At 50.2% G+C, this 10307-nt stretch overlaps 1 long non-coding RNA gene across 1 annotated transcript; it reads left to right on the forward strand.

The window, feature by feature from the left end:
• The first annotated feature begins 947 nt into the window (after positions 1-947).
• LOC122219008 lies at positions 948-9451 on the forward strand. Its single transcript, XR_006202217.1, has 2 exons — positions 948-1723; positions 9212-9451. It is a non-coding gene; the product is annotated as an uncharacterized LOC122219008 (long non-coding RNA).
• Positions 9452-10307: the final 856 nt, after the last annotated feature.

A 10307-nucleotide genomic window follows, 5' to 3' on the forward strand; every position in this document is an offset into this window, starting at 1 on the left:
AAGCATCACACGCTGTCTGCTATGCAGAATTACACACTCCTTTATATGACTTGGGGCTGTTTATTTACAGCCCTGGGGTTGTGTCTTTCTTAAAGAGGAGATAATACAGCAGGCAGCACAAAAGCACAGAATCTGAACAGGGACCAAAGCCCAGTTTTGCTCATTTCTAGCTGCGCAACCCTGGACAATTTACGTTTTCCTTTTTGAGCCTCAATTTCCTCATCTGTAAAGTGGGGACAAAAATACCCAACCCCATAAGATTCCACACAAGATGAAATTGAAGACACTATAATGTGCCCACTACAGTGCCTTGTCCATAGGACATACTCAGCAAGTGGTAATAATAATAATAATAATAATAATAAATAATAAGTCCCAATTATGGTCCAGCACCTTGAGGGTAGGGGCATGTCTTGTGGCTCTGTAAATCCCCTCCACACCTAGCTGAGGGTCAAAGAAGACTGGAGGGTTTTCAGAGCTGTGGTGGAGGCGCCTGACTCACTGGCTGGCAGGAGGCCCTTACATGCCACACATCTATTTACAACTGCCCGTGCAGATTTCTGCTCCCAAATGCCGTAATTAATACTAATGCTTTACCTCTTCCGCCCAGTCCCCAGGCCCCGCTTAGGCAGGGAGGGCGCCTCCCGGCCTCTTGCCAAGGAGGCCGCGGGAGAGAGGCCAAGGCCGAGGGGCGGCGGGCGGGGGCACCAGCCGCTGGCGCGCAGGGCTGCGGGGGTGAGTGCCGTTACCTTGGCAAAAAGGGGCATAATTAATCCGCCGCGCTCTCCTTTCATTAAGCCTTCACGTCTATACCTGAATTAACTTTTCACATCCAGTTAAGGCGCGTGGGAGGCTCTGGCCGCCGCAGGCGTGACAGGCGCGTGCTGTGACTGTTCGTGGAAGTGGGGCTGAGAGGACCTGCCACCCAGAAGCTGGAGGCGCCCTAAGCTTGGGGTGGATGTGGGGGAGGGTAGAGTTTCCAAGCTCCGCCCCGCCCTCCTTCACTCAGGCAAGAGAGGGGCGTTAGAAAGGACAAGGGGGAGCTGCCTTCCAGCCCTGGGATCGCTGGGCCACAGGGCAGGCTTCTCCTGCTGAAACAGAAGGCCTCTGGTTTGTTCGGCAGGGATGGGGGCGGGGCTGCACCTGTTCAGGCCAGGCAGCGATGTATGCTCGGTGTGTTAAGTGTCTTCCTCCAGCTGCTTTAGGACCCAGCACAAGAGCGGAAACACACACAGGGGAGAGTGCCTGTGCACAGGCAGATATCGGTGCAAGCGTCCCTGGGTGGTGGCTTTCTCTAAAGGGGACCCACCTAGCTTTAGTTCTGTGGACCCAGAGCTCATTAAACTGCCAGCCTTTTCTTGGCATCATTTGGGAGTAACAGTGGACTTCCGGTGCTCGTCCAGGAACGGGAACCGGAACTGGGAACAGGACCATGTCAGGGCATCTTTTTGCAGGTGTCCTGCTTATCTCTTGAGAAGCCTTCCTGTGCCTCATCTGAGTGAAAGGTTTTCTGGGAACTACTTAGCCCCTCATTTATGACAGAAGAGGGCCACTTATCCTCACAACACCTCCAAGGTGTTCCTTCCTCCTCCTCTTCACCTGCCTCCTCCACCTTGTTCAAGACATTCAGGTCAGCTCAAGAAGCAGCTGTGCACGCCCCCAGCCTTGTGCAGGATACTTTAAGGTGTTTGGTTGACAGAGAGAAGGGAGGATGCCCACCAAGGTACCTGCAATGTCTCGAATTATTTGCTTCATGATCTTTGTTCTCTAGTGGCTTAAAATCTAATGGGAGAGCCAAGACAGGCAACAAAGACGTGGCTAGCACGTGGGGGATGAGGGAGGCTCAGAAATGGAGAGTGAGTCAATGCCGGAAAGAGAGTTTGGGCCTCCAGTCACACCCTTCCGAGGAGGGAAACTATTGTGGGCTGGCTCTGAGTCACCAGAGATTTCTCAGGGGAGGTAGGATTTGAATTAAGCCTCCGAGCCAGGCTGTGAGCTAAGTGCCTGACGCCCATTATCTCATTTAATCCTTACAAAACCTCCATGATCTGGGTGTTATAATTATCACTCCCATCTTATAGATGAGGAAACAAGCTGGGGGGTGGGGGTTCAGGGAACTGCCAAGGTCACAAAGCTGGTAAGAAGATTTTAAGCTGGGCCTCCATGACTTTTAAGCCCTTCCTCTGAATCTTAATGCTTTATGGCTTCCTCTAACCTTGAAAACATGTAAAATTTCCAGTGAGGAGACCCAAGGCAAGAGCATGGCCACAGAGGCAGAGTGCTAAGAAGATGGGAGAGTGTCAGGGGGGTCAAACTCTGGACAGAGTGAATTCCCAGGCCAGGGGAAAGAACTAGCAGGTACATGCTAATATCCCCAGCTCTAAGAGCTGTTCATTGGAGGAAAGAGGATTTGGGGTTATTTAATTTCCTGGCTGAGAAATCCAAACCGCTTTTGAGTGAGAGCAGGGGGCAGAGGGGTCTTCTTGTCAATCCTGTCCCCAACAACTTCAGGGTATTGGGGCTTTTAGACACTCTGCAACCCAGCTCATCCAATACCTTCAATCCAGATCAATAAACATTTATGTGCCAGACACTAAGTGCTGGAAATGATTAAGGGACAATTCTTGCCACCAGGAAAATTATAGTCTAACAGGGGTGATGGACACAAAGAGAAAATTCACTATAAATGAGAAATGTGAAGATTGAATGTGTGGTCCCCTCACCTGGGACATCAGCCCAGGTGGAAAGGACACAGGAGCTGAACCTTGAAGGCAGAGCAGGTGATAGGGGAAGAAAAGGAGTTAACCCACGCACCCTGGGTTAGAGGAAAACACCTAAGCAAGGTCATGGAGGTGTGGAAGCATGGTTTGTGTTTGAACTTGTAAGCTGACCAGTTGATGAGAGCATGAGCTTGGAGACAGGTAGTGACATGAGACAAGGCTTCAGAGGTTGGCAGGAGTGAGGGCTCAAAAGGCTTTGCAGGTCTGGCTAAGGAACATGGACTCAATCCTTCAGAGGCCTGAAGGGCTTTCAGCAGAATCTAATATAGTCACGTCACATTCTAGAATCCTAACTCTGGCTATGAAGAGGGAAGTAGCTTTCCCTAGGATAGACTGGATCCTAGGAGGCTGTGAAGGAGAACTGTTACATTTCACCCAAGATATGATGAGGTCCCCGATCAAGGTGCTAACAGTAGAACTGGAGAAGGGACAACCGGGTCAAGGAACACTTAAGAAAAGAACAAGACGGGAAGTCCCTGGGAGGAAGAAGGAAGAGCCTGACGGTCTCCAGACTGCATCTTGTGGGACTGAATAGGTATCTCTCATGAAAATTTGGGACACCAAGAGAAGCAGACTGGGGAGAGGGGATGATAAATCAGTTTGGGTTTTGTTGAATTGATGATACTCAAGTGACATCCAGGTGCTCCCAATAGGTACCTGGACTTAAGTCAGGAAATAGGCTGGAGACATAGAATGGGAAGGTATCGGCAAAGAACTGGGGTTAAAACTAAGAAGGTAGATGAGCTCAAATGTAGAGATCATGTCAAGAGAAAGGAGAGGATCCATAACAGAACCCTGGGAAATAGCCATGCTCAGGAGCATACAGAAGAAGAGACATCCCCAAAAGAGACTAAGCAGACACACCCAGAGTTGGAAGCCAAAGGAACAGGGGGTATCAAGGAAGAAGGAACCCCCATGTTAAATGCAGCCAAGAGGTTGAGGAAGATCGTGACTGAGAAGCATCCACCATCCTTGGCAAAATGGAGGTCACTCTGGCTGTCTTATCAGGGTCCTAGCAGAATAGAAAGAACACTCTTGGGTTGGGAAGTTTCAGATTTTAACAAAGGGTCTTGGTAACAGTGGGGCCTGGTCCAGGGAAAGCCTCAGGAGAGTGCATTGGCTGATGGGGAGGATAGCAGGGAAGAGTTTGAGCAGTCAGCCCCCTGGGCCAAAGGACCAAGAAGAGGGAGGAGTTCACAAACCTGGAGGCAGGGAGCTTTGTCTGACAGGCTCATGAAGTTGGTGAAGGGACACAGCCAGCCAAGAGAGACCCCAAAGGTAGGAAGTTGGCAAGATAAATTCCCCAACCTCACTCCCCCTCCTCCTTCCAGCTTCCAGCCAAGGCTCTGTATTGACCACACTCAACTGGAAGCCAGAAGACAGGTGAAGCAACAGGTAGATAGATGCAGGTCCTCCAGCGCTTCAGCCTGTGGGGGCAGACAGAAAGGTGGAGGAGGGTGGACAGACATGGAGGGACAAAGAGAAGCTGCCCAGAATGGTGGTCTTCCCAGAGCACTGGTGGAGCAATGGAAGACCTGGAGACCCAAGGGCAGTGGGTAAGCATGAGCACATGCTTATCATGCCTGCCAGCACTCCCAAACACCCTTCTTATGCATGGTAAATTCCCCACCCTGTGAGCCTCTCTTCCTGGAGAAAGATGCCCTTCTCCCAGCGGCCCTTGCAGCTGCAGCCCAGCCACGTGACCTGGGCTCCACCAATCAGCCAAGCCAATGGGATGCTAGGTGCGGAAGACCACAAGGTGAGGAAACAGGCACCACTGTGTAGAATCTGGTTTCTGGAGTGGTAGGGAGGTGTGCACTCTGGGGTCAGCCGTTCCGGACTGTTTTGGCATCCAGAGCCAATGATCAGTGGGGCCAGCCACAGTTCAGGTCCCCGCAGCCAAGGTCAATGGAGCTGCCAGTGTAGACCAGTGTTGGGCTGTGGGCCCTGCTCCTCACGCTCACACTCCGTGTCTTCTCTGGCCTTCCTGGAGTTTCTGTGGAAGATCCCTGGGATCCCTTCATCTGTTTCTCTTCTGTTTAAACTGGCCAGAGTAGGTTCTGCTACTTGTCACCAGGACACTGACTGAGGGGGAGTGAATCGGCTGTGCGGACAGAGACATAGGAAGGCGGACTAAGCTTTCAGGAGAAAGAGGAAAGAAAGAGTGTTGGGTTCGAAGGGTACTGATAGGAAAAGAACACTGGCGGGCTCATGAGCTGAGGGAGAGAGCACCGAGAATTGAGAGGTGAAGGAGAGTAGTAATTTCCCCATCTCAGAGCTAAGGAAAAGGGTTCGGGGAGGTAAAAAATCTTCCCAAGGCCGCGCTGACAGTGAGCAGGGGTGCAGGAACTCCAGCCCGGGCCGGCTGGCTTCAAAACCTCCGGCCACAAGCATCACTGCAGCAGCCACACCAGGCAGGCCCGTCGAGGGTAGTTTTCATCGGAAATTTTTGAAGTCATACCTGGAGCCCAGTTTGAAAGGACAGAATGGCCCCTAAGGAAGTTGAAGAATGAGCTGGCCGGCTAGTCAGAGTGAAAAAGAGACCCAAGTTCTTGTCAAGTGAGTCAAGCTGCCTTAAGACATGAGGACTGGGGCGCCTGGGTGGCTCAGCCTGTTAAGCATCAACTTCAGCTTAGGTTATGGTCTCAGGGTTCGCATGTTCGAGCTCTGTAGGGCTCTCTGCTGTCAGCTCAGAGTTGGCTTCAGATCCTCTGTCTCCCTCTCTCTCTTTCTCTCTCTCTGCCCCTCCCCCACTCTCTTTCTGTCTCTCTCAAAAGTAAACATTAAAAAATGTATTTTTTAAAAAAAGATATGAGGCCCAATGGCCTATGGTGCTTAGCCTCTCCCCCCAATCCTGGAGGAAAATTGCTGTTCCCCACATAGCTGACTGGGCTGTATGAAGTGCCACCCCAAGTGAAATCCAGCAGAGGGAAGGAGAAAGGAAAGGGGCTACAGAGCACAGTCCACCAATCCCTTGGGAAGTGGGCTTCCAGAACACTGTGGAAACTCCTGAGAGTGGCTGGTCTGCTTCATTGTGGCTGGACCTTATTTACACGGCATGTCCGCGTGTTCAAGGGGAGGAAATGTAGGAAGGTTTTGATAAACGAATATATGGGAAGATTCTGGATTTTCCCAGAAAGCATCTCCAGACCCAACAGAGTTTGTATAGTGTATGCACTCCCGTTGTATTTGAGCCCCTTCTGCATAAAGAGCTTGTTGCTACGTGTGCAGTGTTGACTCTCCCCGGAGGTTTGGACCTCTGCACAGGGCCTGCCTGTGTGTACGTGCAGAGCTGACCCACATGTTAAGTTTTTGTCTCATGAGGGTGGAGTCCTTTTGCCACCGGCCTCAGAAAGACCAGTCCTACAAAGAAAGTCTGTCGCTATATCCCAATTAAGAGGATAATTTCTCAGGTGCTTTTTCAATTGGCCATATCGACAAAGTCTTGATATTTGGTTATTTTAGTGACACATAAAGCTTTTTCCTTGGTTAACACATTTGAGTTTAATTTCAGTAATATTTCCATTAACAACCTGTAATTAAAGCATCTAATAAAGATCAGTAATTCACTTAGCTGGATTTGCATTTAAAAAAAACAGAAAGGATAAAAAAATGCATTTGTGGAACTCAAATTTCATTCTTCTGTTAAATGAACATTATGGTTTTTCTGGGTATCTTAATTGAACCTCATTTTTTAACAGGAATATTAAACAAATTAAATTAAGCAAGTAATTTCCCTTTTAAGGATAAAAAAAAGTCTTCAAGTGGAAAAGCTCCCTCTAAAACACCCATTATTGGGATGGGGTGGGGCCACAATGTGGGCAAATGTGCTGGTTCTGCTTCAGCAGCAGTGAGCTGACAAGCTGCCATCCTGAGCAGGACCCCGCACCCACCCCCCCACCCCAAGAGCTCAGCCCTGAAGGACACTCAGTCCTGAGGACCTGCTTGGCTGGGATCCCATAGGCTCTGGCCCAGGCTGCTGAGACTCAAAGCAGGAACCAGAGAGGTGGAAGGAGCTGGGATCAGATAAGTCACTAGAGTCAAGGGGAAGCTGCCCAGGTAAAGGGCTGGAATCAGCTCGAATAAGGCAAGGTGCACAAGGCAAGCTTAGGGGTGAAAAGCCTCATGAACTGGGCTGTTTACACCCACTCATTTAATTATCCTACCATCAGTCAGCTCGTGGGATGGAGTGGGAATTACTTGCTTTAACTTAACAGATGCAGAAGCCACAGCCCTGGGAAGTCACCACGTGAAACCATATCTGCCGGGCTCCAAGATGGGAGTGTTAGTCTGGGTCGTCCCAGAAGTGGACTCCGACTTAGGACAAGGTGTGCAAGAGGTCGATCAGGGGCAGTGTCTTTGAGGGAAAGCATACGGGGAATCTGGGGGAGGCCAGGAGGGCTGCCCGCCCAGGGGGGTGCAGGCCTGACCCTGGCAGGAAGCACAGAAGCAAGGAAGGAAGGTCATGTGAGAGCGTCTTGGGCTATAGTCCTGTCCAGAGAAGGCTCAGCCAGGTCAGCGGAGTCCTCAAGTCAAAGTGACCCATCACAGGGTTTCCACATGTCCAGAGAGGACCAGTCTTAGCAGCTCTGCCACACTCGGACACGGCTGGGAGTACAATGACGTCAGTCAGAGGTCTGGAAGGTGCCTTGTCACAACTGCTCCATCTGTGCACTTCTCCGTGGGTTCAGATGGATTTGATACCAGGGACTGGCAAGGACACGGCAGATTAGGGACATCAATTCCAGAATCAAGGGATTTTCAGGCAGTGTTTGGGACTTAGGACAGTGTTTGCCCCAAGAGGCAAATACCTTTGGGGTGAATGGAGTGGAAAGAAGTAGGACCCAGCCAGGCTGGGGAGGAGGCAGGGCATGGTGGACAGGGTTGTTGGGGGCTGGGATACCCAGTCACTGGTGTGGAGGGCAGGCTTTCCTGAAAATCAGCGGGGATGCTCCACAGGGTTACCTAACACCAGAGATCCAGGCTTTCGAACTGGCCCACCCAGAGGTCATAGGGATGAGGACCCCCAAGCCACACCCGTAATGCATTAGGTCCACAGGCTGGTGGGAAGCATCAAGTCAACAAGGGGAGGCCCACAGCAGCCACCACTGCACACATCCCATGCCTGTGGGGAGCCTTGTCTCCCTATTCCACTCTCTTTGGTTTGCAAAGCCTTAGGGGGAGGGCAGGGCCAGGGGGCATAGTATGATAAAAGAAGGGGATCTTTAGTGGGGAAGGCACTGTCTCCGCCTTAGGGGAACTTCCAATCTTAGAGAGAAAACATAGTTTACTCAAAGAGTCCCTGGTCTGTTGGAAAAATACAGCCCTTTGTTTATTCATTCCATAAACATTAATTGAGCACCTACTTCACACTTGATATACACCAATGACAAAACAAACACAATCCTTGCTTTCTAGATGACCTTCTATTAGGGAGATAGATAATAATTAATATAAATGTGTTTCTGGTGTGTAATAAACTGAAAGGTTCTATGAGGCCAGAGAAAAGTAGAGCAACGTAAGGGAGGTTGGGGGGCAGTGGGGGAGGGTGTGTTGAGTTTAAATAAGGTGGCAGGCCAGCCTCTCTGAGTATAGGACAGGCGGAAACAAGCCATGTGAAAGTCTGGGTGAAGAGCTTTCCAGCAGGGGGAATAGCCTGTGTAAAGCCTTGGAAGAGGTGAGGTGAGCTTGATTTGATGTGTTCGAACAGCACGAAGGTCACCGTCGCTGGTGCAGGGAGGGAGGGGACAAGCCCTGGGAGAAGCTGGGCAGGAACATGCTGGGGATCCAAACACACAGAGCCCTGTAGGCCACTGGGAGGACCTTCAGCGTTCACACGGATGGAAATGGGAAGCAACGGAATGGTGTTGAGCAGAAAAGAGACTGAACTTTTAACTGGATCATTCTTGCCATTGTGTGGAACATGGGCAGTGAGGTAGGTGCAGCAGGGAGGGAGAGCCCAAGAGAAGGCTCCTAGAGTGAAGCAGACAAGGGATGAAGGTGGCTCTGAGCACAGTGATGGCATGGGGGCTGGTGAGAAGGGACCCACTGAATGTTGTTCAAAGGATTTGCCCACAGATTGGATGTGGCCTCTAAGAAGGAGGTGGCACAAACCTAGGTGAATGCCTAACTCAGCCCTGTGCCTCTGAGGTCCTCCATGCACACACACACACACACACACACACACACACACACACATGCAACAATGGAGGCAGGGACATTTTGACCCTGCGCCTGCCTCCACCCAAGCCCCCAACCCAGGGAAGGCATCCTGGCAAGATTCCACCCAGAGCCCCAGAGCCACTGATACCTCACTAGGTCAACACTGCCGTCGCATGAACAGCCCCGGGAAAGCACAGTAACTCAATTCAACTGTGCAGCTCCATAATCTCATGTCAACCTCACAGCTGATGATTACTGTTTTATCACAGGCTCGTAAAGTCCCCACACTGCTATGAATCATGGACACTCTGCCAGCGAATGCAGGGAAACCTGGCCAACTCCAGAAGATGCTGGCTTGACAAGCAGCTGCTGTGGTTCATCTGAGGTCACTTTTCACTATTGCAAGGGTCTCCCACCTGCTCGTTCTGGAAATCAGGGAACAAGTCACTTGCTGGGGGTGGAGCCTCTAGCTCCCCTCTGCTGGAGAAATAATAAATGCCTGGAGCTCTCTTGTGTAACATACTGAACGGGCTGGCAGCATGGTACAGAGGGAGATACCTGGGGTTTTGAGTCCAAGGATATTTAACTCTGCATTTGCTATTTGCTAATTGTGTGACCTTGGGCAACTCATTTAAGCCATCCTAACCTCAAAATTCTCATCTGTAAAATGGGTGTTGTGGAGCTTCAGTGAGAGATGTTGTAACATACTTGAAAACAGCAAATCACTAGACACATTTAAATTGTAATTGCTATTACATCAGGACCCAGAAACCAAACCCCAGTCAGGCAGACACCTAGAACCAGGGAGGAAGCTGCATCCAAGGGTCAGAGGGTCACAAAAGATCAGCAGAAGGACAGAGAAGCCAGACTTGAGGTTGAGCAGTGAGATGAAACCAGACCTGAGGTCAAGCCGTGGGGTAAAGCCAGGACAGAACATGTAGCAACACAAACAACTAGAAATGGAAAGAAACTTAAGCTCTTCTTGCCTTGTAGTATTTTTTATTTTTAATGTCTATTTATTTATTTTGAGAGAGAGAGAGAGTGTGTGCGAGCAGGGGAGAGGCAGAGATAGAGGGGGAGAGAGAATCCCAGGCAGGCACTGTCCTGTTAGTGCAGAGCCCAGTGCAGGGCTTGATCTCATGAACTGCAAGATCATGACCGAGCCAAAATCGAGAGTTGGAATCTTAACTGACTGAGCCACCCAGGTGCCCCTAGCCTTGTAGTTTTTAAAATTCTATTTAGCAGGTGAACCTTTTCCAGATGAAATATATATTGGTCAGGGTTCTCCCAAAAAAAGAACCAGTAAGGTGAATGAATGGATGAACCAATGAATGAATGAATGAATGATGAATGAATGAATGAATG

This window comes from Panthera leo, chromosome B2 (assembly GCF_018350215.1).
Source record: "Panthera leo isolate Ple1 chromosome B2, P.leo_Ple1_pat1.1, whole genome shotgun sequence".
In the NCBI taxonomy this organism is placed as follows: Eukaryota; Metazoa; Chordata; class Mammalia; order Carnivora; family Felidae; genus Panthera; species Panthera leo.